This window comes from Leucopleurus acutus (assembly GCF_964270905.1).
Source record: "Leucopleurus acutus genome assembly, chromosome: 6".
NCBI lineage: Eukaryota > Metazoa > Chordata > Mammalia > Artiodactyla > Delphinidae > Leucopleurus > Leucopleurus acutus.
This window is the reverse complement of record NC_139149.1, coordinates 72,491,443-72,505,784: the sequence shown is the minus strand read 5'-3', so window position 1 is coordinate 72,505,784 and position 14,342 is coordinate 72,491,443. Positions and strand designations below refer to the sequence as shown.

Sequence of the window (14,342 nt, the reverse complement as noted above, 5' to 3'; positions counted from 1 at the left end):
CCAAAGGACTATTTTATAAATTAAAATACATACTTGTCATTAAATAAAATCATGATTTGCTTGAAAGCCTAATGATGAATTTTCACAAAATGTATCTTTTAATTGACACAACTCATAAGTTATAACAATACTTTTCTAATTAAGATTCTCCATGTGTTTGAGACACATAGAGCTAACTTTATTTTCTTTTAAAACAGGTGTTAGTCATTCATTCACCTAGAAATATCACTGTTGAGTTTTTTTTTCTTCTGAGTCTAGAATGTATATCATTCAGGGAAATAATAATATTCCTTTGAGAAAAAGACTGATTCTCAACATATGTCCATAGTATTCAGAAAAAAATATGTGTATAAAATGGGTCAAGGTTGTAACTTTACTGTCCTTCAGTATATTATCTAATATGACTGGATTTTAAACCACAAGCAACAAACTAGCTTGGATTAAACAACGCTCTGTCCTCAATGAAGTATTGTTCAAAACATAAAAGTAAGTTGTGAAATAGCTTCTTCTTTAAGTCTTCTTGAACTTTCTGACTTTATGTGGTATTATTGAATGGTAAACGTATAATAAAGTTACTATTACAAAACATAAATGATAATAATACCCTAAAAAAATTGTATTTGTTTTAAGAATTATTCTACATTCAATTAATTTCTGGTATGTTTATATATAACATGACAATCCAATAATCTACATTTTCTTTGTCCCAAGTAGCTTAAAAACAACAATAATAAAATAAAGCTGAAATCAACAATAACTTAAAAGACCAAAATGTGACAATTTCTAATCTAGAAGGGCTTGATGAAATGGTGGAAAGGGCACTTAAAATACGCTTTACATATTAACAGAATAATAATGAATTTTCAGTTCAAGAAATTGGAGCGCAAAAATAACTAATTTCTCACAGTGAGCAGAGACACTTCACACTTTCTCAAGCTAGAATCAGTCCCTACAATGAAAAATGGGTGCTCCCAGTAGTCCTGTTCAGAAGAAGGCAATGCCAAAACATTTGTTTACTCTCATCTAGATTCAGCAGAGGTACCATGTATTCTTGAGAGCCTTTTCTAATAGAGTGTTACTTGCAGGATGAAAAAGCTCTTTTGAAGACTGAATAATTGTCTAATACTAAAGTAAGTCTAACAAAATTGCTGTCAAAAAAGTTTCACTAATTATTATAATTGACTCTTCATTGCACATTGGATTTAAGGGTATAGAACAAAATTCATTATCATTTTTAGTAGTTCTTCAGCTCTTATATACTGGATCTCCTTGACTCTGTTAAAGTGTCTCTATTCTAGAGGAATAGCTTGCTAGCCTATAGCATGGAATATAACCATAAATCAATTTTGTAATCCATGATGTTGTCCACAAACATTACTAGCAATTCTCTGATTAGTTCTATTTTAACTAATTCCTCTTACTTACTAGGTCCTCACCTCATTTGTTTCTAAAGGAGTGGATGTGCTCTCCTTGTTTACATGGATCTTATTTTTTAATTGCATATTTTTAAACATATAATTTAAAAACTATACAAATCCTAAACTTTTCTGCCTTGAAGTAAAACCATGTCAGGTCCGGTGACAGTGTCTGTCAAGGTGAAAGGTTTAGAGATTCAACCAGAAGTTGATGAAACTGGAAATGAAAGGAACAAGATTAGGGAGTTAGAGACTAATCAGGAGAACAGAGAACAGGAAAGATTCAGAAAAATTCTCATTCAGAGACCAAATATATATGACTGTAATAATGTAATTAACTTAGTAATTATTGTTTACTGAGTCAAAAAACTGATATAAAGCCACAGTGAGGGATGGGATTGTAAGTAAAATAAACCAGAAAAATAAAAGGGAGTGAATAGAATAAAGAGAGGAAAAGAGGGAGAAGATAAAAGGAGAAGCTATAAGAGAAGATAAATTGGTTCAATAAGACATAGTATTTGCCAGAAAGGTTAGGAAATAAAAATCCAGCACTGAACTGCATCAGTTAAGATGTGGAGATACTTTGGATACATGGTCATGAACAAAAAGTTAGTATACAAATACTCTCCAGCTGCTTGGTATAACATTTTGGATATGAAGAATTTACCTGCTCTTTTGTTTGAAGAATGGGGTTGAGTGTTAAGCCTAAGGGTTATTCCTTCTGATAAGAGGTGAGGAGTATTTATGAAGAAGTTGTGAGAAGCAAATACCACCTCCTGGTACCAGGTGGTACCACCTCCAAGATTACCTGGATGGTAATCATGTTCTAAGACTTGCACCCAATTAGTCAAGATAATGACTCTACTTTTAAAAGGGGAGGGTTCAGAGAGACTGACCCACTGGGAAATCTTAGTCTGTCTAGGATAGTTTCTCTAAAGGTAGCCCAGAAATTGGGCTACATTAATCATACCACATTTAAAACAGCAGAGCTTATTTGGTTAACTGCAAATCTCTTGGCTCATTCCAAACCTACCAAATCAATCTGGGGTGGCTCAGCATACAGAGGGAGGTGATACTTAAGTACTTGAGTCCCATGTGCTCTGAAAACCACTTTCCCTTTACTTTACACTGCATATTGTGAGATAAGAGATGATAACCTGATTAGGTTCAAATTTACAGTAACAAAATAAGAGTGAACAAGGCACAGGTTTAAATCAATTAATTTTCTAAATAATGAAATAATAAGTATAAATTCACACTGAACTACACATAAATAACAAGATATATATTACTTTCCCTTCTAATTCTGGCTCTGAGAATTATTAGTTTTGTGATTTGAGGTGCACATTTTCCATGTCTGAATCATTATAACTTAAAAGTCTTAGAAACTTGGTAATAATCCAAAACACAACTTTACTGACCCTTTCCTTTTTCACTGGACTCGGGGGTAAGTACACACACACACGCACACACACACACACACACACACACACACACACAAATACTCACACATATACACTGATTCACAGGTTGGTCATCATTGGTGTTCCAAAATTCCCTCCATGTAGCTAAGAAACTAACCTAAAGTCAAATAGAATTCACACACCTAAATCATACTTGTAAAATTCACAAAGTGTTTAAATCATACATATACTATGATTTAACTGTGAAATCTTAAAAAGGGTCTAAACTTAACAATATTCTGACAAAAGGAAATAAACTTTAAAATTGAATGCGTGTTGTGTGAGGCATCTCCATCTCCCACCCAACACCCCAGACCTATCTGAATTACATTGCGTTTTTATGTATTTTGATCCACAGATCCATATCAAGTACATGATTCCAAAGTAAGGAATCACACTCTGCACATTGTCCTACAAAAGCTTTCTAAACTTTAAAATTTTCGTGCATACGAAAGATTATTAAAATACACTGCTTGGGCTTCCCTGGTGGCTCAGTGGTTAAGAATCCGCCTGCCAATGCAGGGGATACGGGTTCAAGCCCTGGTCTGGGAAGATCCCTCATGCCGCGGAGCAACTAAGCCCGTGCGCCACAACTACTGAGCCTGCGCTCTAGAGCCCTCGGGCCACAACTACTGAGCCAGCGTGCCACAACTACTGAAGCCCGCGTGCCTAGAGCCTGTGCTCCACAACAAGAGAAGCCACTGCAATGAGAAGCCTATGCACCGCAACAAAGAGTAGCCCCCACTCACCACAACTAGAGAAACCCCGCGTGCAGCAATGAAGACCCAACGCAGCCAAAAATAAATTTATAAAAAAAAATACAATGCTTAAATAAATAAATGCCTGTATACCTAGAACCCATCTTTTCCATCATGTTCCTCCCTGATTAAGTCACATGTAAACCATTAGCCTAAACGTGTACTAGTCATTCCCTTGCTTTACTTTATGGCTTGACTACCTATATATGTATTTCTAAGCAATGTATTATTTAGTGTTATGTTTTTAGTTTTACTTTTATGAAAGTGGAATACTTCTGAATATAGTCTTTGGAGACTTTCTTCTTTCATTCAGCATTATGTTCCAAAGATGCATCACTGTTAATGTGTGTAATTTTGGGTTTGTTCTTTTCACTGTTGCAGTGTTCCATTGTATGAATGCACAATGTATTTATCTTTTCTCCTGCTGAGGGACATTTGGATTGCTTCTACCATTTTGCTATTATAAACAATGAAGCAATGAACATTTTTCTTAACATATTTCCAGGTACACATGGTTGAGTTTCTTTAGGGAATAAATTTATGAGTGGAATTTCAGGATCCTAGCAGTTCTTGTACCAATTTATAGTCCCACCAACAGTGTATGAGGTTCCCATGACACCACATCCTTTCCAATACTTTGTATTACTGTCAAACTTTCAAATTTTTGCCAGCCTGGTGGATATAACATAGTCTCACTGTGGTTCTAATTTGTATTGCCCTAATTATGAGTAACAGCAAATCTACATGTAAAACAAGTTAAAATTTTCCTCTGAAATATTTGTTTCTAATTGGGTAGCAGTGACTTGATGTTGTAGAATTATGTTTTGCTTATAATTATTTAAGAAAAGGACTATTTTTGGTTAGGTGGTCCAGGGAAAGGAAAGATTGTTTTATTGCTTTTAAAACTGGGTATGTGTGAATGGCATTTCTCATCATGATCAAGAACATAGACTGATAATACCTAGAATCATACCCCAAATCTTCCATTTCCTTTTATTCAAAAACCCCATCAAATACATATCTTCTTTAAAAACAGAGAGGAAGGGACTTCTCTGGTGGTGCAGTTGTTAAGAATCCACCTGCCATTGCAGGGGACACAGGTTCGAGCCCTGGTCCGGGAAGATCCCACATGCCACGGAGCAACTAAGCCTGTGTGCCACAACTTCTGAGCCTGCGCTCTAGAGCCTGTGCTTGGCAACAAGAGAAGTCACTGCAATGAGAAGCCCATGCACCGCAACGAAGAGTAGCCCCCGCTCGCTGCAACTAGAGACAGCCTGCGCACAGCAACAAAGACCCAACGCAGCCAAAAATAAATAAATAAAAATATATAGTAAAAAAAAAAAAAAGAGAGAGGAAGAAAGTGAACACTTCCATTCGGATGCATGTGTGCTTTTTAAAATATAAACTTTATATTTTAGAGTTGTTTTAGATTCATATCAAAGTTGAGTACAAGGTGAAAGATTTTCCATATAACCCCTCTCCCAACCCTCCTCTATTACTAACATCTCCCACAAAAGTTATAAATTTGTTACAACCAATGAACCTATATTGACACATCATGCCCACTGAAAATACAGTAGGATTCACCATTGATGTTGTACATTCTATGAGTTAGGACAAATGTATCATGACAAGTATTATGTGTTTTTATAATATTTTGACTACTTTAAATCATTCATGGAGCTTACACGTCTCCTGAAAGAGATAATGTCTCTCTTTCTACTGTTGTAAAAATTATTTCTTATACATAAAAATATCATAGAAAGCATTGGAGTCTGTGTCTTTCATGTAATTCCACATTTTGGAAACCACTTGATTTCCCTTATATCCAGTAGCTGAATTTAACTAATATATTTCTTCAAGATTCTGATTTCCTCTTAATAAATACACTTAGGTTTGCATTTTTTTTTCCAGCTTGATTGTTTTGCTTCATCACGGCAAATATCAAGAAAGTTTATCCAGTATTCTTACCTAATATATTTATTTTCTGTGTTTCTAAGGCTTAGTTGATTTTGATTTCATTGTCTACTTCAGTCAGTGGTGCTACTTCCACAAAATTAGCTTTCTTCTGAGTTTTCTCTAGGTATCGCTATCACTTTCATTAAGGCTTTATTTTCTTTGTATCCTCTCTTCTTGGATATTAATCTATTTTTTGGTACTACAGATACTGATATTTTCAGAGGAAAGTGGAAGTAAGACCATGCTGACATATACATTATATTTTATTAATATGTGCAATGCATTTACTAACCAAAGTTAACTCATCAATAAATTTACTGATAGTCAGAAGTAATCGTTGACATATTTGTTTTTTACTTATTCCCTATCACCAAAAAGGTGCAAATATTCTTTCACAGCATTTTCAGCTCGGATGAAAAATGAAATTTCTAGACCCATGCAGAAAAAGAAAACACTCCATGGTCATGTCTATTTCTAGTGGCATTTTCTAGCAAGTTGGGAAAATACTCAAAATAAACTTCAACTTTGAACCTTGTGAATTCCATATGAATGCCAGTAAAGCCTGAGACTGACAGGAGTTTTTATTTTTTCCAAAATAGCTTGTAGAAAATTCAGATTCTAAATATATGTGGAGTGTCTATTGGTGTAAAAATACACAAGTCTTTAAGATGACCAGGTCATGATCCTAATTACAACATATACTAGACAACTTTTAATATATAATAAATTATTAAAATATATGATGGTGTGAAAATTTACAAAATAATTTTACAAAGTAATCAAAACTTTTTGATTTATAAAAAAATTTGATTACAGAGATTGCTTTTAACATAAGCTTTCTTAATACTTTTGGGTTTTCATGTAAGGATCCCTAGTGCCTTCATGGAAATCCTTGACAATCATTCAGAAATTATTTTTGGAAGTAGCAAATTCATGATCTATAAGAACAAGTTTAATAAAAGCCTCTCAAATCACAATATAAATTAATGGAGATAAAAAATTTGCAAATGCAAATTTGATATTTTTGAAGTTCTAAAGTCCAAATAATACTGTGTAAATGCAAAGCAAGGTAAACAAGATTATAGCTATATCTTGCCTTCGACCTTATTTTGAGGCTGAAAAAATGATGTAAACCACATTTATATACGTTAACTCAGTTTAGCAGTGGATGAATCTCACCTGTTAGTGATACCCTATGTTTAAGGAGAGTTAAATCTCATTACTGACATGGTCTAGCCTCTGGCTTCCTCTTTGACAAGATCTGTGTCACTCTTTCCCCCTCATTCACTCCAGTTTGATCACGTTGGCTCTCTTTATGTACTTTGAACTAGCCATGTCATTTCCTTCTCAGAACCATTGACCAAGCCACCATTTCTTCTGGGAACAACCTTTCACCTGAACATTTCAGGGCATTCAACTCTCCCTAGTGCTAAGATCTTGAACAACAGGGACCATCCTCCATGTTCGTGCTCCTTAAAATACTCATTCTTAAGAAATAAGGTCCAAGAACAAAGTTCCTGATTACTTTCAGGTCAGCATGGTGGCAACCTAAATGTGCCTGAAACAACGCCTCCCAACTTCCCATTAAAATGAGACATTTAAAATACATATGTTTGTGATTTAAAAAAAAACACTAGGGCTTCCCTGGTGGCACAGTGGTTGAGAGTCTGCCTGCCGATGCAGGGGACGCGGGTTCGTGCCCCGGTCCGGGAGGATCCCACATGCCGCAGAGCCGCTGGGCCCGTGAGCCATGGCCGCTGAGCCTGCGCGTCCGGAGCTCCGCAACGGGAGAGTCCACAGCAGTGAGAGGCCCGCGTACCGCAAAAAACAAAACAAACAAAAAAAACCACACTAGTATATAACTTTAAGTTATGTAAAATCCCACTATCCACTAATAATACCAAATTCACAGGAATGTTCTCTTGTCATCCAGGGTCCTATGATGATACACCAGCCACTTGTGCTACCACCTGTCAAAACTATGGATGGCCCTACCTTCAGGTATTGAGTATGAATATATTACAAAAGAACATTCATGACTTGATGAAAGTAACATGTTGAAATTCCAATGAAATTGAGGATAATATGAACATGTTAACAATCATAAGAAAGATTTCACAGAATGATACATAACTCCAAATAACTTCTGAATCAAGGAAAACTTTGAAAGGCAATCTAACAAAATACAGGCTTAGGGACATCTGTCAGACTTACAAAGTCATTTCCTTGGGACCTTTGGGTATGAACTTATCCCCCATGTATTTTTTCCCTTGGCCAGAGGAATAGGAATGTTAAATTAATACGAACAGTTCTTATAAGATTTATTAATATTAACAATTTGGTAGTACTAGCCACAAACATCACACAAACACACACACACACACACGTATATAATGTCTATGGCTAATCTTATTTTAACTATAACTATGTATATGTTTCTATATATACATATATAAAAAACAAATTATGTTTCCTGTATAAAATAATAGGGCTAGGTTGCTCTTTTGAACTAAATTCCTTTCCTCTGTAGAGTTCTTTGTTTTCTGATCCACATAGTCACTATTATATTCTTATAAATGTCTGTAAACCTTTCCCATAATTGGAATGTAAAAAGATATTATTTATAAATAAGGGAACAGGAAAATGGGGGGTTAGCTGAATTAAAGATTTAAGTTGCTCTAGATACTATTTTTAGAACTCCCTGGCAAAGCAGTTTCAATTTCAATCCTGGGCATTAATTTCAAGCTTCAGGGGCATTGGTGCCTCCAAAAAGATTACTGTTGCAGACAGATGTGTCTTATTTATATTTAGTATTATAGTTCCATATCAGATAAGATATTATGTGATTATTATTACACCTCACATCCTCCTTCCTGACAAAATTAAAGTAGCTTTCCTGTCCTTACTTATTTTTAGACTGTGAAGTATTTAACAATTCAATCATGCATCGTCCCAATAAACTATAATAGCATTAATGAAAAATAAAGGCTACTGAATTATTTTACTTTAAATTCAAAGCTGAGTGACATAATTCCTTCTTCTGATTTTAAATTCCCAAGTCATTCTGCTGGACCCCAAAATAGACCCTCTATAATTATTCTTTGTCCCACAGCATGTCTTTGGGAACTCATCATTGTTGTTCTATCCTTTTTATGTGTCAGCTTCCTTTGCACATTGCATCTCATATGACTCACTGTTCCTTAGAGCATGGTTTGAATGCTCAAAATGCCTACTTGTATCTGACAGCTGGATTTTTCTTCCTGAACTTTTTTATGTGAAGTGGTGCCAGATCAATTTTTAAAGCCCCAATTTTGCTTATTGAAGACATACAAGAAAGAGCAGAAAATGGAGAAAGAGTCACTTACTAGGCAAAAACTGATTTTGACTTCCAGTATCTGTTAGCACCAGTCATCTTCCTATGGAAATTAAGAGGATTACCCTTTTTTTTTTCTAAGTGTCTTTCCACCTTATAAATTCTAACATATATTGGATAGTTTGAAGGAGATAAATTGGAAGTGGCTTGAAAATGAAAGGTGCAAATTTAAGCTGCATTCTCTTCGTTAAATTGATTTCTGACTTGCAGAGTATTGGTAAGATTTTTTGTGAGACACTAATAGGCCTAATGGTAATTTTTAAAATTTTATTTCTAACAAGTAGAGTTTAAGGTGGATATATATTTAAATTCTAGCAAGAAAGAGGTTGAAAAAATGATCTCTGGGGAGATTAAAAAATATAACTGAGAAACAGGACTGTGGTTTGCTATCATATTAGTTTGACTCACATGTGGTTTAATTTTAACCTAATAAAAGAAGCACAGAAATGAGACTTAGGAAAGAGAACTCCTAGTCTTACCTTAGCTCATCTACCTCTACTGTGGGATATGAGGCACATCACTAAACTCTCCTGAACTCCCACCTTCCAAATCTGTAAAATAAGCAGGTTATACTGTGAGACCTTCAGGTCTATTCCAGCTCTGAGATTCTGGATCCTCTAACTGTAACTACTCTGAATTAAAGACAGGAGCTGGAAATAAAATATCATCTGAAGTTCTTTGTAACAAATACTGTGATTTGTAATAGCTCAATTCCTCTAACTTCGAATATTTTTGCTTTGCTTTATTTACATAATCATTCAGTAGACTCTGAAATTTGACAAATGGATAAGAGGTGATAAAGAGGAAAAAACAAAGAGAATATCTCTGGCTAGACTGAATTTTGGCAATAGATGGATCCATTTCTATTTATCACTAACATATTATATTCTTATTGAAAATTCTCTTTGACTCCAATATAGTAAAAATATTAACTTTTAAATTTATAATAATTTAAAGGTCCATTTTTACATTTAAATCTTAAACCAACTGAAACTGAATCTCAGATATAAACTTTTTCCCAAAATTGATGGACAGTTGTAGCAACACGTTTTATTAAACAATTCATCCTTCCTATTACTGATTTGAAACATAACTAAATTGTTCTATTTACTAAATTATATTAACAAAAATTATTTTGGATTCTAGAGTACATTTGTCTTATTGTTGTTTGTTATTTGTTTAGCTGACCTTTAAAATTATTTATTATCTTGATTGTATTACATTTACACATTATTTGGGGAAAAATTAAGCATCTTTATACATTTTAGTTTTGTATATATTAATACAAATGTCTCTTTATTTATTAAAAATCATTTTATGTCCATAAGATAATTATATATTTTCTTCAGAACGGCTCTCCATGCAGGAGAAGTGCCTGTTTCTTAAAGATCAGAGAAGATTTTTACACAGAGCAAGATGAAAGTTTTCTCAGCAAATAATATGAATAGTTCAGACAATCAGGAGTGAGTCCAGTTGGTTAGAACAGTAAGAACTAAATTAAGGTAAATTTGGAAACTAAAAAGTATTCATATTCCACTAAACTAATGAAACTTAAATTCCAGGACTTTCACTCGAATAAGACCCTTTTAAGACCCTGCATTTAACTTTGAGTTTATGATTTGGTGCTGTTTTTTTTAAAAGAGGAATCCTATAAGCGTGTTAGTTTTCTCCAATCCAAGACCATAGCATATAAGTCCCCAAGTTGTCAGTGCTTTGGTTCCTACATCTCATCTGGTAAGGCAGTAAGGGTACCCAAGGAGCAAGGGGGCCACGGGTGTGTAATATGAGATACTGGCCACTGAGGGCTGGTCTGGTGTGTAGCACATCTCTCCTTCTAGCTAAGCTTTTGACTTATGCATGTCACATAAATAGACGGGAGTTTGGCTGCCCCATCCGTAAAATAGGAGATTAAACTAAATCTGAAAAAAAGAAAAAAAAACCCAGAAAGTTGCTCTAAAGAAACTCTAAGATCCTCCTTAATTCTAACTCTTCCCAGGCACTGTGGCTCATGGTTTTATCTCTATCTCCAAAGGGTACATTTTACATTCTGTCTTTTGTCCTTTAATTTGGCATGTCCGTCTTTCTTGTCCCCGAGCTACAATACAGAGGCATCTGTAAAGAGCTATTTTAAACCTCTTTGTAGTACATCTTTTAGTGCCTGTAAACTCAATAAGTACGTTTACAAATTATATTAAAATGCTCCCTGGAAATTATATCTTTACTGTTTAAACTATGTTTATAGATCAACTTCATGCATGATTGTCTTACTGTCCCTTGAAAAATTTATAGCACACTATCTTATTGCACAGAGTTAAAAACAGGTAAACTAAGAGATATCATTATTCTAGAAGGCATAATTAACGACCTGTTACAAAAAGTAGGTATAAAAATACATAACATATATATATATATTTTTTTTTTTTTTTTTCGGTACGCGGGCCTCTCAGTGTTGTGGCCTCTCCCGTTGCGGAGCACAGGCTCTGGACGCGCAGGCTCAGCGGCCATGGCTCACGGGCCCAGCGGCTCCGCGGCATGTGGGATCTTCCCAGACCAGGGCACGAACCCACGTCCCCTGCATCGGCAGGCGGACTCTCAACCACTGCGCCACCAGGGAAGCCCCTCATATATATATTTTTTAAAAACTGGAATCCTTTTGAGTATTTTAAAAAATTATTTTTATCTTTTATTTTTAAACTATTTTAAAGGTTACACTCCATTTACATATATTTTTAAACGTAATTCTTAAAAGAGTCAAAAGATGAAATATTCTAACAGTTAGAATGTCCAAAAAATACCTATTCTCATCTTTCTGTGTAATGAGCCATGTTTCCAATAAAAATCATTCAAAAAAATTATGGATTCAACAATATGAGTTTAGCACAAACGATGAGGAACATTTGCTATATATACCTGTCATTTATGTTAACTTACATATCTCACATGCAAAATAAAGCATGAACCTAAGTATAACACACCACCTCAATAATTCAGTATTGTTATTGATCCAGTGACTTGGGGTTCTCATATCCAGTGCCAAAAATGTCTACTAATATTCTTTTGAATCTCTAAGAGATTTCCGTATTATTATGCATCCTATAAATGGTGGTATTCTTTACAAATACACTTCTCTGAAACCACCTTGCTAACTTACTTTCAGTACGCGGGCCTCTCACTGTTGTGGCCTCTCCCGTTGCGAAGCACAGGTTCTGGACACGCAGGCTCAGCGGCCATGGGCCACGGGCCCAGCTGATCCGCGGCATGTGGGATCTTCCCAGACCGGGGCATGAACCCGTGTCCCCTGCATCGGCAGGCGGACTCTCAACCACTGTGCCACCAGGGAAGCCCTGCTAACTTACTTTTAATCAGACTGCCTTTTAGTGCATAAAGTTGTTCTACTTTGCATTGATCCCTGAAATAGTCCTTTCTTTGACATCTCTAAAAAATTCCATACACTAAATTGTTTTTGAGCATAGTAGACTTCACTGCAGATTTTCATATGAAAGATTCAGGAGAGATTCACAGATTAGCAATGCAAACAATTTCAAATCAAGTGGTAGACATCACCATTTTAAAAAGGTCACTTGGAGAGTGGCATGGACATATATACACTACCAAATGTAAAATAGATAGCTAGTGGGAAGCAGCCGCATAGCACAGGGAGATCAGCTCAGTGCTTTGTGTCCATCTAGAGGGGTTGGATAGGGAGTGTGGGAGGGAGACGCAAGAGGGAGGAGATATGGGGATATAGGTTATGTATAGCTGATTCACTTTGTTATACAGGAGAAACTAACACACCATTTTAAAGCAATTGTACTCCAATACAGATGTTAAAAAAATGAAAAGGTCACTTGGTTCTTCCAATATTTTATCTATTTCCAGCCTCTTTCCATCTTTCTGGATCCACGCTCTTCTTCTTTATCACTCATTTTCCTTCTTCCCTTTTAGGAGTGAAAATAATACATTTTCTAATCTTGAAGCATGAAGAGGAGATTTCTGCTTCTTATATTTGAGCAACTGCTAACATTTATGGCCATGTGGCTGTTCTATCCCATGTCACTTTTGATGTATTTTACAAAAAAAATATAATTCCTTCTATAAGAAGAATTCTGGTGTCAATGTTAATGAGCATTATTTAATAAGTTATGGTAACAATTTGTTAATAATGACAATTATTTAATATTTAATTTAATAAGTAAAAATAAGTTGTCATTGAAGTTTAACGGGAACCATGTTATATATAGTATAGACACTATAAACTTTCATACATTTATTTACTTATCATTTGTCCTTTTCACATTTGCTTTATATTAAGTTACAATTTGTCTGATTCATTTTTCTCACTACAGTGCCCAGCATAATAGTTCTCAAATGCAATGCATTTTTATTTTTGGTAGAATTGAATTTCTTCATTTAATATGTCTTACACTTTAAACCAGTGATCTACAAACTGGGGTATGCATACCCCTAAGGAGTAAGCAGAAACAGCTTGTTTTACAGAAATCAATTTCCAGATTCTTAACCTTCATTTGAACTCCATCCTAGAACTGATCTGCCACAGAAAATTACTAAGGTCTAAGCTTCAGGCCACTTCTCACTTTTTCTTTCATAGTGCTCCTTTTACTTCTTTACACACACACACACATACACATATGCACTATTTCACCCTTCTGAGCCTTACTACAAAGCATTTCTGCAGGATGTAACAATCTCCTAGGGCATAAATGAGGGGACAGGGATGATGGATACACTGATGTTTGCCAAGCCTTCTTAAAAAGGACACATGACTTTCCCACTTTCTTCATCTCATTAATGATGTATTTCTAATAAAATTTTACTTTATGTGTTTAAAAATTATGTATCAAAATTTATAATAAATTTATTATGTTTTCATCTAGAGTATAAACTCTAGAGCCAAACTGGTTCAAATCCTGAATCAAACAATTTTTTTAATTGTCTGGTGAAGTTAATAAACGTACTTGTGCCTCAATTTCCTCAAAGGTAAACCTGGGATAAACAGTACCTACTTTATATGTTTTAATAATGTGATCATATAGTCTGAAAAGGTAAATATTATTTTTTCATGTATTATAATATAAAGTAGCATATCATCTATTATGTATCATTGGTGTTTCCAGACTTGGTGGCCACTCTGTACATGAACTGATGGAAGTGGAGGCAGAAGTATATAGTGCTTAGGTCATGGCTTGAAATTGAGTAAGCCTTCCAAAAGTTTTAGCTACTATTATCATCATTGTTATTAGTGTTATTATTTCTAATAAAAATTGTAATGGTAATGCAATTGGGAAGGATTTTTAAAACATTCATTCAGATAGGATTTTTTTTAATGAAATTTCAACCTAGGTATACATATTTT

At 34.8% G+C, this 14,342-nt stretch overlaps 1 protein-coding gene across 3 annotated transcripts in view; it reads left to right on the top strand.

The window, feature by feature from the left end:
• Positions 1 to 14,342, top strand: part of CALCRL (calcitonin receptor like receptor) — a 103,809-nt gene that overhangs the window by 11,964 nt on the left and 77,503 nt on the right. Inside the window, exon 2 of one of the 3 annotated variants that reach the window (XM_082841371.1) lies at positions 7,529 to 7,596. The exons of the other annotated variants lie outside the window; for them this stretch is intronic. The gene's annotated coding sequence lies outside the window, so the exon portion shown is untranslated. The remainder of the gene's footprint in view (positions 1 to 7,528; positions 7,597 to 14,342) is intronic. 3 annotated transcript variants of the gene reach the window in all.